General features: G+C 44.9%; 1 non-coding gene across 1 annotated transcript; it reads left to right on the top strand.

Annotated features, from left to right (window-relative positions):
- The first annotated feature begins 14,318 nt into the window (after positions 1 to 14,318).
- On the top strand, positions 14,319 to 14,392 carry Trnat-ugu (transfer RNA threonine (anticodon UGU)). The gene has a single exon. It is a non-coding gene; the product is annotated as a tRNA-Thr (tRNA).
- The last annotated feature ends 292 nt before the right edge of the window (positions 14,393 to 14,684 follow it).

Consider the following 14,684-nt stretch of genomic DNA (forward strand, 5'->3'; position numbering starts at 1 on the left):
GGGAAAATCATTTCGCTGCTGTGCACCGTCCAGTTGCATTATCTCCATATATTTGTGGCTGTCACCACTACTGTCACTCATGTTTTGAACTAGGACAGAAGAATATATCGGAAATGTTCCTATTTAGCCGACCGCTGTGGCCGAGCGTTTCTAGGCGCTTCAGTCCGGAACCGCGCTGCTGCTACGTTTGCAGGTTCGAATCCTGCCTTGGGCATAGATGTGTGTGATGTCCTTAGGTTAGTTAGGTTTAAGTAGTTCTAAGTTCTAGGGGATTGATGATCGCAGATGTTAAATCCCATAGTGCTCAGAGCCATTTTTTTGTTCCGATTTCTCCATTTGGCACTGCAGTTTCTAGAATTCACCCCTCCACTCACTATCTCCAAATGACAAAGTGACAGTATGTAAACTGAAACAGCAACAGTGAACTACAGTGAATGACGATCGATAGGTAAACCCATAGCAACCGGGATACCAAAATGTAATATAAAAACGCTACGAATTTATGCACCAACGAAATAACTCTGAAAAGAGGGAAAACGAAAGTAATGGTAGTACGGAAAAATATGGTAGAAATTGAAGCCAGTATACAATCCTAATTTATAAGGCAGTAGAAAATCACAGAGGACAACAGATGATCAATGGAAGTGAAGATTTGCACTGGTAAAGCGGGGAATGGTTAGTAAGAAAAAATTTTAACCAGCAAACATATGAATGTAGATGTCAGAAAACCTTTGTAAATTGGCCGGCCGGAGTGGCCGAGCGGTTCTTGGCGCTTCGGTCTGGATTCAAGCGACCGATACGGTCGCAGGTTCGAATCCTGCCTCGGGCATGGATGTGTGTGATGTCCCATAGTGCTCAGAGCCATTTGAACCATTTTTGAACCTTTGTAAATTCTTGAAATAATGCATTGCAAACCACTAGCTGTATTAACACAACTTTATTCCTCTAGTGGCTTCTGTTCACATAATTATCCTCACTGGAAGGAAAGCTGGACATTACTGATTTACAAATACATTTCTTGCCTCAGAACAAAAAGTCGCGTAAATAAAATATCCATCTTAGAAATTCTTTAAGCAGACGACGTATGAATGATGGTTAATTCTCCTGAGTCTCTCGACACACACATGAACCTGCTAAATGACTCCTGCAGAAGATTTGGTTTAGTCATAAGCATCACCAAGAGCCAACTCCTTCAACAACCACTTAGGGGTTCCAATACAGACGACTGCAGTATTAAGTTGGACAACGAACTTTTGGATAATGTGTCACACTTTAAATACCCAGGTAGCCAAATCAGAAGCGACAACAGCCTGATAACAGAAATTGCAGGTCGTATAGCCAATGCAGAGCTGACATTAGGAGTCTACACACCTTTCATCTTCGCTGTCTGAGATCAATTCTCCGCATGAAATGGGAAGACCGTGTTCCAAACACGGAGATTTTGCGTCGCGTCAAACTGCCTTGCATTGAAGCTCTCTTAATGAAACACCAACTGAGATACACATGGACGACAGTAGACTTCCCAAAGCGGTGTTCTACTCAGAGCTCTCGTGTGGAAAGCGGCGGCAAGGTGGCCAACACCTGCGTTATAAAGAGACCATCAAACGCCACCTCACGGCCTGTGGCATTCCGAGCAAACGTTGGGAGGAGCTTGCATTGCACCGATTAGAGTGGCGCGCAACTGTACACAAGAGTGTGGAACAATTCGAGCATATCCGCCTAAAGAACCTTGGACGATAAACGAAAGCTCCGCAAATCCAAGCCCAAGCCTAATTTCATCTACACGTATAACTCCACTGGGCAACTGTATTGCACTTCGTGCGACCGGATCTTCAAAGCAAAGCTCGGTTTTGCAAGCCACATCCGAGCCCGCCACAATACGGACTGAACGACTGATGGAGTCGCTGTCGCCGGACAGGGCGAGGACATGATGATGACATCTCACTATAAACTTGCCCCTATCTTGGCTCACACAATATTTGGTTATAGTACAGAAAGTTACGTCAGAATGTTACAATCACAAACTTGAAATATGGTCTGATTCGTAAAACCATCTGAATGGTTACACTGCTCTGTGAAAGTAAAAGGTGGACTCTGGATAGATTGGAAAGCAATCGAGTAAACCTGCTGTAATTTGGGTTTGGCCGAAAGTAACAGGCATCAGCTGGAAAGAAACAAAAACAAATTTGGAGGCCTTATGAGAAAATTACTAATGGAAAAGAGAAAAATAAAATTCATTGGACGTATCAAGATATGGAACACTCTCGGCATTAACGTTCTTGAAGGGAAGGTACTGCGAGAGAAAGGAAGATGAATGTCTCGGAAGAAGTATGTGGAAAGCATCGAGGAGAGCGTTAGATGTGACAATTACATGGTTCTGAGCACTATGGGACTTAACATCGGGGGTCATCAGTCCCCTAGAACTTAGAACTACTTAAACCTAACTAACCTAAGGACAACGCACACATCCATGCCCGAGGCAGGATTCAAACCTGCGACCGTAGCGGTCGCGCGGTTCCGGACTGTAATGCCTAGAACCGCTCGGCCACTCCGGCCGGCAATTACATGGAAATTAAAGGAACATCCAGTGGCAGAAGAGAGTGGTTGGCTCGAAAAGGGATCATTCTTTACAGTGTGTAGTGTAAATCTCATGACGAAAGATAGGTAAAGCTATAAAATGGCTCTGAGCACTATGGGACTTAACATCTATGATCATCAGTCCCCTAGAACTTAGAACTACTTAAACCCAACTAACCTAAGGACATCACATCAAACAACACCCAGTCATCACGACGCAGAGAAAATTCCTGACCCCACCGGGAATCGAACCTGGGCGCGGGAAGCGATAATGCTATAAAAGAAGTTTAAAAATAATAAGCAGTTGACTTGTAACGGAACTGAAATGATGGTGGGCTGACAATAATTTGGAGCCCGCGCGTCTGAAACGGGCGCGCTTGTGTGAGACTGCCAGGGAGTGCACCCTGATGCCATCTATTGGCGAAACTGGGAATTAGCGCTGTCAGACAATGCACTAAGCTCTCAGAGTCAAATGTATTCTTTTTCTTGGTAATTATAAGTTATTACTGTATAATTTAATGTTGTAAAACGCTAGTAGTAAATTATTATGACTGGTATGGACTCCAGGGTAGTAAATATAAATATTCTTAAATACTAAATGATTTCGGTAAAAAGGTGGTAGGGGAACGCCCCCACTCTTGGTGATACGAGCGTAGCTAGGGGTAGCTGGAGACACAGGGACTGAACAATGAGATGGCCTGGGGAGTGTTGACGTGATCGGACGTGCGTAACTGTGCTCACGCAAAAGTGATTGTGCAACAGCGAAGAGGCGAATATCGTCGCCGTTTGTGGAGTAGAACGCGACGAATGGTTGTCGAAGCCGCCTCTATGCCACTGGGGCTGATTGTAAGAGTTCCTGCGCCCAGAATTTATGGCGGACGTGCAGTAGCTTATACGAGTGCTACAGCTCGTAGTTCCAGCCGCCATCAAGGGCATGAGGCGTGAAGAGCTGCGTTAGCCACGTGCATCTCACCACCAGCACCGACACGTCTACCCAAGGCAAGACTGCTTGCAATTGTTAAGTCGAACTTTGTATACATGTAAAAGGAGAATACCAGTTTTCTTTTATGCAAGTGCAGAGGACAGAATATAGTAATGAGTAAAATTACGACGCATGTTGTTCATTGTAAAGTGTAGTAACCTCAAACATAGTATAGTGAAATCAGACTGAGGCCACCATCGCCTCTTTCATTTACAATTCTTTTGGTTGTAGAATACTTTAGCGTATAAGAATGTTGAAAAGAGCAATGGTCACACCAGAATGAGTCGCCTATTTACAGTTACTTAAATTTTTCTGAGCAACCTTTCAAGTAAAGTAACTTAACTAATTCTGTATCAATGGTCCAAAGAGTAATATCCAAAATCATTAAGTAAGTTGAAGGATAGAATTTTGTTAACCGAAGTTGCATAAACTGTCTTGGTAGTAATTACCAAGCCAACTCACAGAAATTGAGAGAGTATTTGCTTTGTAGAATCATCTAGAATGATCAGAAATAGTAATATTCAGAATTAAGTTTAAGTTCAACTCAAGCCATTTCACTTTGAAACGAGCCCAAAAATTGATTTATTCCTTTGCTCCTTCAGAGCTGGCGACCGTAGTTATAAGTATTCTCAGGAGGATTCGACGGTAAGTCTGCTGCTCTCGTCGTGCTGATAGGATTATCCACTGCTGCTAGCAGTGGTGATTGGATACATAAGCTCACTACCAGGTTAAGTGGGTCAGGTAGGCAGTGTTACCGTGTGAACTGTAGGGCACTGTAGGCCGTGGATCGAACCCGTTCAATCATCACAGCTCTTAGGGAAATAGTCCGGTTAGGAGTGTACTAATCGTTAGGTAAATACTGGCGAGTAACGGTCAAAAATGTATACGCAAGCGAATTTAGCAAGGTCCACGTAGCACCTAGTTAATGTGGTGCAATGGCGAGGGTAGGAGTGGAGTAAAAGTGAGCTGAGCTTGTGGCAGCTGTGCTGGACTCAAATATTAACTACGTGAATTCACTAATGCCTCTTACCATTGGGACTGAGCTATTTACAGTTAAAATACGTAGCAGTAAGCGCAAAGGCGTGACAGCTACAAGTCCGTATTGGTTTTATACATACGGAATTGGGAAGTGGGTCATTCCGTCAGTGGAGGGGGTTAAAACAACGGAGTCAGTTGAGAACATACCCCATTTACTGATGGAAAGATTCAGCGGTTCGGTCGCAGACTCCTTATGAGAGGCGCCAGAAATCGCTCTGGAGGTCTTAGCCAGGGATGAGGTAGGCGGCAGTCGGTGTCGTCGACTCTGCGTGCACAGAGCCGGCCAGCCAGCCAGCGTTTGTCTGTGGAGCGGCTCATGCCGCCGACGGTGTAAGAGGATTCCGCCACCACTGTTCCTCGAGCAGGGCGTTCGTAACTCGTGGCGGGGTACGATATAACGACAGCGGGCAGACTAGCGTTCCGGGAAGATGAAAGCGGCTCTGCGCGGCGGGTCGCGTTCTCGGCTAATGGCCGCGGGCGCTAGCCGCCAGCCGCTAGCCGCGAGTCACGCGGGACAACAAAGCCTGCTCCGTGCTGCGGCCGGGGCACCCGCTGACGTCACGGTCACGCCGCTCCGGCCGGCCGCACGGCGCGCCGGCTCTACCGGCAGAGCGCTCACTTCTCCTCCCTGCTGCACGATCGGTCAGAGAAATGTTATTTAGCTACTTCCTCTACCTAATTACACCCTCTTTGGACTACACAATCGCAGTTTGCACCCACGTATGCGTTTCTACCATGGAATCTCTCGCCCAGCGCAGTCTCAAGCGGCGAAAAAACTGCACCGAGCGAGGTCTCGCAATGGGTAGCAGACTGGACTCGCATTCGGGATGACGACGGTTCTGACCAACGTCCGGCAAGCCTCATTTAGATTTTCTGTGATTTCCCTAAATCGCTTCAGGCAACCGCAGGTGACACATATGTATTCGATCGGTGCATAAGTTCCTAGTGTTTTTGTTTTGCATGTTGGTATTCCAGATGGTATGGGTTTATTTATCAATTGCCATTTCGTATTCGCATTTCACTGTTGCTATTTGAGTTTACATATTTTCACTTTTTTATTTGGATCTTGTTAGTGGAGCTGCGGACGCCAGAAAATAGAGTGCGAAATGGAGAACTCGGCTTATTCATCTTTTGAGTTCAATAGAGGGGTGACAGCAGGGCAAGCAGCCAGAAATATTTGCACTGTGTGTGGGGATAATGGCCAGCCGCTGTGGCCGAGCGGTTCTAGGCGCTACAATCTGGAACCGCGCTACCGCTAAGGTCGCAGGTTCGAATCCTGCCCCGGGCATGGATGTATGCGATGTCCTTAGGTTAGTTAGGTTTAAGTAGTTCTACGCTCTAGGCGACTAATGACCTCAGATGTTAAGTGCCATAGTGCTCAGAGCCATTCGAACAATTTCTTTTTTTTTTGTGGGGATAATGCCATTGGACAGAGTACGGCAAGAAAACAGTTTTCTCGTTTTAAGGAGGAACTTCGGAGTTTGATTACGATCCTTTAACGGATCCAGTCCACAATGATACACGTCAGTGTACTCGAGAACTGGCAGATACGACTAAATGTGATCATTCCAGCACCGTGAGTCATTGGTGCTTAGTGGATAAGGTTGAAAGATCAGCGTATATGTGCCGCATGTCCTAAGTTTCAATCACAAAAAAATCAATCGTTGGCAATGTGTACATCTCTGCTTCCTCGTCATCAGCTGGCTCGTGAAAAATACCCGCTATTCTTATCCTGTATTGTTAATGGTGACGATGAACGGTATCTTTATGCTTAGATCCGAACAAGACAGCAACTCTCCGTACAAAGACCTGTGCGCGTCCCCAAAAGATAATGTTTTGCATCTGATGGAACAGTGACGGTGTAGTATGCTGCGAACTGCTTCCTCCAGGTGCAACCACCACTGTCAACTTTATTTTTGTCAATGACTGAGACCTCTTGCAGACGCAATGGAAGTACGTCTGCAGGAAGACCGCGTGATGTGCTGCTACTCCACGATAACGTGAGCACGCATTCTGGTAATGCGACAGAAGATACTGTACAGGAGATTGGAAGGAAGGTCGGTCCGCGCCCACTTTTCTGAGCTGATCTTCTGTACTGAGAGTTTCATATTTTCCGCCCTGTATCATACAACCTTCAATGAACTTCCTTTCAGGATGAAAATGCGCTTCGAACTTGAATGGGCCTTTTCTTCGCCCCAAAATCACATGATTTCTACGGTCTAGGAATCGAAAAGTTACCCCAGCGTTAGAAGATTAGTCTAAAGAGTAGAGAAGAATACATTATTGATTACTAAAGTCTGTATTATATGCATCTGTTGCGTTTATCAAACTTACGGGAAAATGCTACGAACTTAAGCAACAACCCCATAATAAGAAAGGCAAAAAAATGGATCCGCATTATTACATACCAATAATATCGGTTTCCTGCAGTATCCTTGAACATACTCGCAGTTAGAATATACTGTACTATGTATCTTCGAGAGAGAAAAACTTCTGTCCAGAAAACAGCTCGGTTTTACAAAGCATAACCCAAGCAGAACTCAGCTTTCCCTTTTCTCAAGCGATATCTTACGAACCATGGATAGAGGGCGGCAGACAGATTCCATATACCTAGGTTTCCGGAAAACGTTTCACATGGTACTCCACACTGTTGACGAACGTCCGAGCGTACGATTTCGGTTCCCAGACATGTGACTGACACGAGGACTTTTTAAATAATACAACCCAGTATGGTGTCCTCGACGCCGAGTGTTCATCAGAGACAAGGCTATCGTCGGGTCTGTGCCAAGAAAGCACCACGCGGGGTAGCCGCGCTGTCTTAGGCGTCCTGTCACGGTTCGCGCGGCTACCCCGTCGGAGATTTGAGTCCTCCCTCGGGCATGTGTGTGTGTGTTCTCCTTAGCATAAGTTAGTTTAAGTTAGATTTAAGTAGCGTGTAGGCTTAGGGACCGATGACCTCAGCAGTTTGGTCCCATAAGATGTTACCACAGATTTCCAAATTTTTCCCAGGAAAGTGCGATAGAACCACTCTCATCCTCTATATACATAAATGATCTGTCGCATACGGGGAGCAGCAATTTACGGCTGTTGGAGGTATCCTCGTTGAGTGACTGAAGGAGTGTACAGGATAAATTTGATAGAATTTCTAGATGGTGTGATGAATGGCAGCTTGTTCTAAATGTGGAAAAACTGTAAGTTCGTGAACATGAGTAGGACAAGCAATTCTGTAACGATCTAATTCAACAGTAGTATGGTGCTGCTTGACATAGTCACATGCACTAAATATTTGTGCGTAACGTTGCAAAGCGATATGAAATGGAAAGAGGACGTCATGTTGGTAGTAGGGAATGTGAATAGCCCATCTCTCTTTTGTTGGGAGCATTTTGGGAATGTGCAGCTCGTCCATAAAGGAGACGGCGTGTATAACGCATGTATGGCCCTTTCATGAGTACTGTTCCAGTGTCTAGAGTCCCCTGCCGTAGCTCACCAAGCCAGATTTCGTAGCACTGTCCGTCCCATATTGGTTTCTGCGTTTATTTCATGAAGTGTTGCATGTCTGTTAGCAATGAAAATTCTACGCGAATGCCACTGCTCTCGGTCGTTAAATGAAGGCCGTCGGCCGCGGATCTCGAAATATTGAATTCACTATTTCTAAACTGGAATGGTTCAAATGCTTCTGAGCACTATGGGACTTAACATCTGAGGTCATCAGTCCCCTAGAACTTAGAACTACTTAAACCTAACTAACATAAGGAGAACACACACATCCATGCCCGAGGCAGGATTCGAACCTGCAACCGTAGCAGCCGCGTGGTTCCGGTTCAAATGGCTCTAAGCACTATGGGACTTAACATCTGTGGTCATCAGTCCCCTAGAACTTAGAAGTACTTAAACCTAACTAAGGACATCACACACATCCATGCCCGAGGCAGGATTCGAACCTGCGACCGTAGCGGTCACGCGGTTCCAGACTGAAGCGCCTAGACGTAGTTCCGGACTGAAGCGCCTAGAACCGCTCGGCCACAGCGGCCGGCCTAAAATGGATTGTTCCATGCGTCTATCTCCAGCGAACACTCTCAGTTCAAAGTCTGTTAATTCCCGTCGTGCGGCCATAGTCACGACTGAAACCTTTTCACATGAGCCAGTTTGAAACAAATTTCCGTTACGCCAATGCACTGCCCTTTTATTCCTTGTGTACGCGATACCTCCGCCATCTTGATATATCGTTGTTCCGTGACTTTTGTCACCTCAGTGTACTCTGTGCGGAAAGGTACCATTTCGCGCGGAAGAAAGAAATCCATACCGATTAGCCGGCTGAACGACACCTGAAGTCGTCGCAGCCAATAATACCATATGAATCTCTCTTTTATTTCTTCAACAGCGTTGCCACGTAACATTTAAGACTGAAGAAACAGCAGGAGACGGCACACAAGACCCAGTTAGAGGTGCACGGCTTCCTCTGTGAAAGTGGTTAACAACCAGTGTAAAGCGAATTGCTTCAGCTCCTTGCACCTCGGCGCACAGCCTGCAGTGTTAAAGGGCCCCATCCACACTTCCTTATTGTGCACAACGGACCGCGCACTAAAGCCAGCGGGAAAAAGTCTCGCGTGGTCAGACACGCCACAATGCATAAATCAGTACTGGAAGCACAGGTAGTTAGATATGGCAGCGAGGAGTGAAAGGAAATCAGCAGTTCTTGGTTTCTTGGCAGCCACTGAATTTTATTCCGTGGCAGAAAAGAATGAGAAAATAAGAAAGAGCTCATTACGGGGGCAAAATATTACTGGACACGAGGGAGAATACGGAAAGCATTTATTCCGAAAATGTTGTATTCAGAAACTGCTCTTGTTGTCAAATATAAACACGTAGCAGGATGAGAACGCCTTTCTATGGAAAGTAGTTGCACGCAGCACTGCACAGACTCGTTCCAGGTTCAAATGGAATTAGGCAAATCAGTGGCAAAATTTTGGTGACAGATCAGCAACAATTTATAATAATTTATTTATAATAAATCGGCAGGCATGTGAGAGCATGCGCTACTTAATATGTTCCAAAATGCATAAGATTTTTCCGGGGTTCGTACGTGGGCTTCTGTTAGTCATAGAATGGTAGGACAGCGTGTTTTGGATAGTCCTTAGACTAGGGACAATTTGTATACTCAACAGAAGGCTCTTCTTACCGTAGTACCCTACAGTACAGGGCCAAAGTTTTAGTACTGCACACTTCTTCCAGCTTAGGCAAATGGAGCGAATCGGTCTGTTCGTTTTACATTACTTGTCACCCATATGCACCTTAACGGTCTTACGGAAGCACCACGCGCCGTTCCTGAGAAAACAGGTAAACATGGTTGTTCGATACCAAAACCGAGCCGGGGATTCCAAGACGGCTATGCACAGCAAACTGCTGTAATTTTTACGATATATCCCGACAACGTCTATCTCAAAAACTCCTGAAAATTTTCTTGATCTCTGTATTCGTCTCCGCGGTACAGAGCTTCAAGGTTACCCTACTTGTAAATCCGCACATAATATCCGGTGTGAGGCGAAAGCTTAGTTTATAAAGTGACTTAGCAGGGAGAAATATGCTGTAATGTGTCTCCGGTGTCATCAGAATAGTTCTGGGAAACCTATGTTTTAGTACTGTAGCTCATGCAAAATTTTTATGCTCTTGAGATCCGGTCTGAGGCGAAAAATTAATTTTGTGTTACTTTCATTTCAAATCAGTAAACTATAATAATGCAACTGACCCATAAAGTTCTTTTCATATGAATGACATGCCCTGCTGCAGCAGAGGAAAAAAAGGGAACCAGCTGAAAAATGCTCCTATCAGAGAACACAATGCCTCTGTTTTAAAAGGCTCTGGCTGAAAAGTTTCATCTTACTCATCATCTTTAAAAAAATTCCCATAAATTTTGACATGTGAACATATTCGTGTCTTTTTATGTTGAGAGAGAAACGAAAAGTGGCACTGGGAAATAGACGCAGAAGTAATAAATACTGGGAGACAGCCGACAGTGGTTGTGGCATAGAAAGAGCGAAGGAGACAATCGCAGTGTGAGAGCAAGAAGACGGCAGTGGGAATGGAGTGTAGGTGACGGTGCTAATAAGGGAAACTCCCTATCAAACCCCCTCAGATTTAGTGGTAATATAGCCCAGTGGTTAGCCCGTCAAATACTGAACACAGACCAAGCATGAAAACAGGAATAAAGTGTACTTACCTCTGAAATGAAAGGCAAAATAGAAACAGTGAACGGCCCATGGTTCATAAGTGTAATATTGAGCGACGATTAACAGCTGCGGAGTCGTGGTAAAGTGGTTACGATGTTGGAGTGCGAATCGGACGAGCCGTGTTCAAAACTTTCTCCTGCCACTTATTTTATTTTTTGTTTCACGACATTATGAACTGTCCGTCCTGTCGATAAAAGTTTATTCTCTTTATGTTGTCTTGGCAGTTGTCATTCAGTTGACAGAGAAACTGCAGACCCAAATGCCGACAAATTGTTCACCAAGGAGCACTCAATTCCGAAACGCGGAGACAATTGCAGGAGAGTAGGAACAGAGATCGCATAAGAGAACAAGAGCTTTTGAGAGGAACAAATCTGTTACACAATTCAGTCAACACCAACTGGGTATGCCATTATTGCGGGAGAATCTTTGGCTTCAGATTAGGAATGTTTAGCCACCACAGAATGCACAGATAACGTTACCAAAAGACATTTCGTACTCGTCAACGAGTAAATGACTAGGAATCGTACTGCACATTGGTTATAGAATATGAGTCAAATGGTTCAAATGGCTCTGAGCACTATGGGACTTAACATCTATGGTCATCAGTCCCCTATAACTTAGAACTACTTAAACCTAACTAACCTAAGGACATCACACACATCCATACCCGAGGCAGGATTCGAACCTGCGACCGTAGCAGTCCCGCGGTTCCGGACTGCAGCACCAGAACCGCTAGACCACCGCGGGCGGCCAACTGTTATGTTTCCATCATTTCCTTGGGAGTGATCACATTCACATTCTTACCAACTCCTAAATCGGGCAAGGATGCATAGCTCACTCACTTATACCAGGCTTACTAATTACGTGTGTCGGTAAGATACTCCTATCATATGGCACTCGTACTGTCACTAATGCCGTGTGTGACACACCAGACATGTTCTCTAGTGAAGGATTCGGTTGACATGTCACCTTGTCATCCAACGTTTGCGGTTCCCATTCGAAAGCCACTTACTTTAAAAAAAAAAAATGGTTCAAATGGCTCTGAGCACTATGGGACTTAACAGATGTGGTCATCAGTCCTCTAGAACTTAGAACTACTTAAACCTAACTAACCTAAGGACATCACACACATCCATGCCCGAGGCAGGATTCGAACCTGCGACCGTAGCAGTCGCGCGGTTCCGGACTGCGCGCCTAGAACCGCGAGACCACCGCGGCAGGCCACTTACTTTCGGCTGCTAGCACAGTAGTCGTGCAGAATCTACTGTCATAATAGCTTCCTTCCTTACACCTCGCTGTTGCAAACGGAAATTACACCACGATACGGACACAAACTCTAATAGAGTGAAAAGCGGAAAAAAAGGAAAAAAATGGCGCGAGGGAAGATTGAACAAGGCTCGCCCGCATTGCAGTACAGTACCGTTATCATTTCACCACGACACCACTGCTTTAGCAGAATGCTCTGTATTGCACTCCTCCTTCGACCGTCCGCTGTTTGTATTTTCCTTTATTTCACAGTTCAGTAGACCTCCTTCCTGTTTCCATGCTTGATCTGTGTTCAAGTATTGATGGGCTGTCCACTGGGTCCTGTTACCATTAAATCTGAGGGGATGAGATGGGGAGTTTCCCTTGCCAGAAAAGAGAGAGGGGCCAGTGCCAGTAGAAGATGAACAAAGAGAAACAGAAAGTGGATGTGGGTGAGAGCGAGAGATAGAGAGAGACAGAGTATATGACATTGACAACGAGCGGGAGAGACGTAAGGCTGAGAGAAGAAAGAGTAGCACTGGGAAGGAATGAATGAGATAGTTTAAGTGAGAGAGAGCAAGAGACAGATAGTGACAGCGAGAGGAGACAGTAGTAATAGGACAACGAAGGAGGGATAATAGGACATTATTTTTTTGAATACGATTGCGGCACTTCTGTTACTGCGAATACAGAAAGCTATGCTCACATGTTGAAAGATTTCCGAGTGCGACACATTGTTGATCTTCCCGTAACTGCAAAAACATTCTTCCAACCGGACGGGGCCTCACGGCGTTCCATTAACGCGCTACAGAACATCTCCAGAACAGGGACATTTCGTGGTCTCCAAGATACCCCGACTTTTCACCATGTAATTTCTTCCCTTCTGGGTCATTTGAAATCTCAGATATTACCCCGCGACACACCATGCAGCACCCAGGAAGTGCAGGATCAAATTCTGCATTAAGTAAATCGAATTCTAGTACCAGTTCTGCAAGATGTAATGTCTAACATCCGCAAAGGACTTGAAATGTGTGTGAAGGGAAATGACACCCGTTTAGGTGATCTTATTTTTAACAGACAGACAGTTTAAATTGCAAGCGTTGTAAATTCCTGTATTTTTTTATATTGCTGTGAATAAATTTGCATCACTGTTGAATGTTTCGGAATCTCCCGTTTCACAGCTCCACCTGTTAATTGAGGAGTATCATTAAAGTGCTGTAGTGAAAACAATTTTATTACATATAAATAAGTGGATATTTTGCACTATAAATAATTGATTGTGTTGATTCAGGAATCGCATGTTATCTGTGTATTAGACATAGTACCTATTTACATGTCTAAAATAATAAGTCTCTCAAACAACCATACTTACGATACGCCAACATCCTCAAAGCCAGTATCCCAAGTTTGCTCCCATTGCTATAAATGTTATTTCTTGTTTCAAAAAGACCCAAACTCATCTCACAATGTTCCGTTAAAACACTCAAGTTTCCTCTGAACCGAGTTGGCGTGTTCTGTCTTCTTCCTTCTCGACACTATTTTGTCAGCGTGACGCAGAACAGAAGCTGTGAAGTGGACAGGTCTGGACTTTCTTCCCCACCTGAAACCACGCTTGTTTGTGAACGCTTCGGTTTGTGGTGGCCCGTCTGTCGGTAGGTATATGTAAAAAGATGTTCTTAACACGTTCCCAATCCTGGCCGTACAAACACTTTGAAGTCAGAACCAGACGTGGAGCCAACAAAAGGGCGTTTTTAAGCTATTAAAATCCTAACTGTGCGCTAGGGAACTAACGCTGTGATAGTTATCCTGCCCCACCATCGTTACCTGAATTGCTACTGTTTTGCATTATGAATGGTTTAATATTTCCTTGAGAACCATATAGGACTGATATTTATCTATTCTGAGACTACGGGAAGCTGTTTTGAATTCCAACGGTTTTCGTACACCGTGTTGGTTGTGGTAATATGTTATTTGGTGGTTCCGTATTTGCGTCCAATCGCTGTATGTTCATGGTATGTACGTTATAATTTAAAAACCACTAAATACGGAGTTCAGGTCCATATAACTTTATCCAATACAATAATACCAAAATTACGCTTATTACTGTCAGGTTAGTCTAGCGAGAGTATTGAGTGAATGGGCAGATAACTATTAGGCACACTACGAATGTAGGTTGTGGACAGCTGGGAATGTGGGTCTCACGTGAAGCGTGCAAGGGATAAGTCCCTGCAGTGGCACTATCCTCTATACCCTCGGTGGCTTAGAGGGATAGAGCGTCTGCCATGTAAGCAGGAGATCCCGGGTTCGAGTCCCGGTCGGGGCACACATTTTCAGCTGTCCCCATTGATGTATATCAACAACACCTGTCGGCTAAGGGTTTCGATTTAATTGTCATTTGATTCTAGAGAAGCTGTACGGTAATCAATGATATCTGTTCTTTCGGCAACATATACCATCTTCATATGCGTCTAGACACGACTCTGACAGGTGACACGTACGTAAGCATCCTGTCTGATCACCTGCACCCACTGATGTCCACTGTGCATTCCGACGGACTTCGGCAATTCCAGCAGTACAATGCTACACATCACACGTCCAGAATTGCTACAGAGTGA

The sequence above is a fragment of the Schistocerca cancellata genome, chromosome 9 (assembly GCF_023864275.1).
Source record: "Schistocerca cancellata isolate TAMUIC-IGC-003103 chromosome 9, iqSchCanc2.1, whole genome shotgun sequence".
NCBI classification, from domain to species: Eukaryota; Metazoa; Arthropoda; class Insecta; order Orthoptera; family Acrididae; genus Schistocerca; species Schistocerca cancellata.